The 4725-nt window shown below is 35.0% G+C and overlaps 1 pseudogene; it reads right to left on the bottom strand.

Annotated features, from left to right (window-relative positions):
• Nucleotides 1–4377: 4377 nt before the first annotated feature.
• On the bottom strand, nucleotides 4378–4494 carry LOC145246376 (5S ribosomal RNA; annotated as a pseudogene).
• Nucleotides 4495–4725: the final 231 nt, after the last annotated feature.

Here is a 4725-nt window from a genome sequence, read left to right as displayed (position 1 = left end):
TTTGTTTGTTTGCTTTGTTTGTTTGTTTTATTTGTTTTTTTTGCTTTGTTTGTTTGTTTGTTTGCTTTATTTGTTTGTTAGTTTGTTTTATTTGTTTGTTTGTTTGTTTGTTTGTTTTATTTGTTTGTTTGCTTTGTTGGTTTGTTTGCTTTATTTGTTTGTTAGTTTGTTTTATTTGTTTGTTTGTTTGTTTGTTTGTTTTATTTGTTTGTTTGCTTTGTTTTTTGTTTGCTTTATTTGTTTGTTTGTTAATTTTGTTTGTTTGATCGTTTTATTTGTTTGTTTGTTTTATTTGTTTTTTTTGCTTTGTTTGTTTGTTTTGTTTGCTTTATTTGTTTGTTTGTTTATTTGCTTTGTTTGTTTGTTTGTTTGCTTTATTTGTTTGATTGTTTGTTTGTTTTATTTGTTTGTTTGCTTTGTTTGTTTGTTTGTTTGTTTTATTTGTTTTTTTTGTTTGTTTGTTTGTTTGTTTTGTTTGCTTTGTTTGTTAGTTTGTTTTATTTGTTTGTTTGTTTTATTTGTTTGTTTGTTTTGTTTGCTTTGTTTGTTTGTTTGTTTTGTTTGCTTTGTTTGTTTGTTTGTTTTATTTGTTTGTTTGCTTTATTTGTTTGTTTGTTTTGTTTGTTTGTTTGTTTGTTTGTTCCTTTTTTACTTTAACAAAAAACGACGATTGCTCTTTGTTAACTTATCTTGAGAATTTCCCTGCGACGGAAAAAATGATCGTTTCTTCAGATTATTGTCCTGTATTTTACTACGTTTCGGCCGAGGTATCCTCCGACCTTCTTTGAGTTAATTCTTCATTTACGATTTCTTATTGTCTTTCCTGTTGTCCTCTTTATCTTTCGTTTGTTGCCTTTCTTTCTGTTACACTCGAACCCCAGGATACGATGACCTTTGGCTGCCGTATTTATTTTTTTCAGATCACGATGTGGAATACGATGGGTTTCCGGCCCCTAGTTACGGTATTTGCCTCGCCATACGCTGTTATAATGTTATTTGATTATATACATGTGTATTATAGACTGTACTGTATTTTGTTACTAATTCTTAATGCCGTATCCCGGGGGTTTTCTGTATTATCTAGTCATATATATATATATATATATATATATATATATATATATATATATATATATATATATATATATATGTATATTCCTTTTAACATTGATATTTGTATCAGGGAAGAAATGATTTTTAGAAAACTCTAATCTATACTCTGTTGGCTTCATTTTTTAGCATCGGCAACAAAACCAACAGGATCTGTACCATTTATTAAATGGCCTTTTTCTTGTTGGTTGCCATTTTGTTGCGGGTTCTGTGAAGTTCTAGGAGTTCCATCCTCCCAGGCGTTATCTTCTCTATGTAAGAAGGGATTTTGTTTATTGCTATTCGTCTAAAGCGCCCCCACCAGGAAATGTCGATCGGGCTACCCGGACAGTTTTTACAGTTCAGAGTGCTCATCCTCCGGGGTTCTAAGCCCACTCTCCGGCTCTTTTGTCACATCTTCACGCTATGGGAGAGAGAGAGAGAGAGAGAGAGAGAGAGAGAGAGAGAGAGAGAGAGAGAGAGAGAGAGAGACAAATGCTGACTGTTGACACCTAAATGATATTACACCGACCGAAACATTGTGAAAATTACACTCAAGATGAGAACAATAATCCAAATATTCCAAATAATACGAAGTATCAATCCTTATCTCAAAAATTTCAAAAACAAAAATAAGAAAATCATCGAAAATTTTCCATAGGTAAAAAGAATAGAAATGATTATGAAGCGCAATTGTTCATCCGTAAATAAACTTCAGACAGAAGGAGGAGATGAGATTTCCTATCGTTCGTCTTAGCAGATGCTGCTCCGCGCGAACGAGCGACGACGACGACGACGACAACGACGACGACAATGTTGACAACGCACGTGCGCTTATCAGTGTCGCACACACGCACACAAACAGCGTTCCTGCAGTCTCTGTAGGGGGGAAAAATATATGTAAACATCAAATTGAAGAACAGAAAATAGAAAACAAAGATTTTAAAAGAACAAATAAAAAAAAACGAAAACAAATTATCAAGAAGCTGCGAAAGATGGCGACGAAACAAACAAATAAACAAGAACATTATCTTATTTAGAAAAGGTAAAGGAATTAGTGCGAAAAGAAAAGAAAAAAAATATGAATAAACAAATAGCAAGAGTAAAAAAAAAAGGAATATAATGAATAAATAAAGAAAGCCGCAAAAGTAATGGCGTTCAGTGCCGATAAGAATATGAAAAAATGAATTAAAACGCAGCGCGAACGAAAATGGCGGGAACCGAGGGAAAAATGGATGATTTAATATGGCGTCCAATGAATAAATACCACGAGAGAAAAACGGGGGGAGTGGGGTGAATTTGAGTCGTGTTGATGAAATCAAGAAACATGCAATGGAAATATTCGAAGGCTGAGCAATTACGATTTATCTTTGGGAATTCGATAAAGCGAACGACAAGATGAAAACTCTAAGAAAAAGACAGCCAAAAAGAAAATTCGCAAGCAAAAATGTAAAACGGATATTTATCGTCGAAGGAAACCAAGTTAAAAGAAAAAAGATACGCCCTTTCAATCTGCACGGTTAACGCTGAAAATCTTATTTCAAACTTTAAAAATGAAAAATTTATATATCTATAAAAGTGAGAATGTCTGGGTGTGTAAGAACAACTCTCATTTTATATACTCAAGGCATTTTTTTATCTACAGACTTGAAATTTGATATGCAGGGTATTCAGACTCGTGAAAACTTTTTAATCGTTTTTCATCCGGAAAAAGATGCTGCTAATGAGTCAAAATTGAAAAATTGGTACTTGAAGATTAATCGGATTTTTATCTGTTTGTCAACTGTTTCATGACTGCGCATACGTAAATCGTTTACATCACAGCTATCTTATGTTAAGAATTAGTAGGTTTGGAAACAATTTTTAAAGATCGTTGCAAGCTGGCCTAATGGTTGTCGTAGTTGACCCACTATCTTTAGGCTTTGGTTTCGATCTCAGCTCAAGTATTTTTTTTTCACTTACAAGAAATGAACTGTTTAGAAAAAAAACATAATACTCGCATGCGCATGTCTTGGTTTCTGCATGAATTAAAACATAATATTTATGCGTATTTTACGACCGGGCAAGTCCGTGCGGTCTGCTAGTAAATCAATAAACTTTTAGAATTTTAAAATCGGCAGCATCGTATGCAAATGAGATACCTAAATAATTAGTGCAAACCTCGGCCATTGGAAACGGCTGTAATCAGAAGACTTGATACGCATAACACAAATAAATAAATATAATATTTAGATTCTTTGAACTAAAAACGAATACGCACGAAAAATGCCGAAGTATATATTAATCGGACTACTGTTGCGTGTTATTTTCACATTTCCGTCGATGTAACTTCCAACCTTCTTGAGGTGTATCTTGCTGAACTCAGGAAATATTATCCTGTCGGAATATGCACGAAATATCGAACGGAAACGTTCGTTTAATTCACGGTGGGAAGTATGCTCTCATTCCGTCAGCCATGACTGGGTCACAAGTTCTAAGTAATTCGCAAGCGTATTTGGAGTGTTACCCGTACTGAGAATTGAACTTTCCACCTCCAGAAGAGGGTAACTTTACAACTGAATTTTGCCAAGTATTCTATATTTTAGTAAAGGTGATAAGACTTTTGGACGATCTTTTTAGAAAGAAACAACAGAACTTTCGCCCTCTCCTTTTTTAGTAGATCTAACAAAACAATTTGCTCAGTAGTTTTTGATAAAAATAACCGTACTTTCAAACTACTCTTCTTTTGGTAACCACAATAACACTTTCTGACCATCTACTTAATAGAAACAACGAGATTTTCAGACCCTTTTTAGTAGAGGCAACATTTTGGACCATCTTCTTTTTATTAAATGTAACGGGACTTATAGACCAATGTTAGGAAATAGATAAAAAAAATAAGAAAGAAATACGTTAAATCATATTGTAGACACGTTTTGCCGGAAGTAAGGGTCAGCTGATCGGATCTACGAGTGAGTCACGTGATCAGGTTAGCTAGAATCAGAGAGTTTGGGTTTAGACGTAGAGAAAAACAGACGGCTTAACAGGTCGCCCCTCCCCTTGCATCATGTTTTCCAGATTCCGACTGAGGGAATAGTACACCACATTTAATATCAAAATCAAATTCAGTTATTGCCAGAAGTTTACCTATTCTGTAATTTCAATTTAATAAACAAAAGATACATCCATCCATAGCCTTTGAGCCCCTGGAGGGGCATAGGCCATCTACAACTTTGTAGATGCTTTTGTAGCAAGGAGTTCTTTATCCAGGGTGAGGGTGCTGGCCCCACGCTCAACCTTCCCAGAAGGTACATACAGCGCCTAGCCTTCCCAAATGGTCACCCATCTGGTACTGATCAGGCTCAACGTTGCTTAACTTCGGTGATCTGGCGAGAACCGGTGTTTCAACGTGGTTGTGCCGTATATAAACAAAAGACACCGTAAGCAAAAATCAATTAAAAACGAAGGAACAACCGGAAGTCAAGTGGAAATGGCAATCGTCAAAGATAACCGACATATTTGACCTGCTTTTTTTTAACCGCTTCCGTTTTAATTTATATAACCACGCCTTGGTGGGAGTGTCTTCATTGGACAACGCTATGTGTAGCTAGTTTACAACCCCAAGTACCAAGGGGAGAGATAACTTGAGAAATTCTC

This window comes from Euprymna scolopes, chromosome 23 (genome assembly GCF_053919585.1).
Source record: "Euprymna scolopes isolate OS-2025 chromosome 23, ASM5391958v1, whole genome shotgun sequence".
Lineage (NCBI taxonomy): Eukaryota > Metazoa > Mollusca > Cephalopoda > Sepiida > Sepiolidae > Euprymna > Euprymna scolopes.
This window is presented reverse-complemented; position numbering and strand designations above follow the sequence as displayed.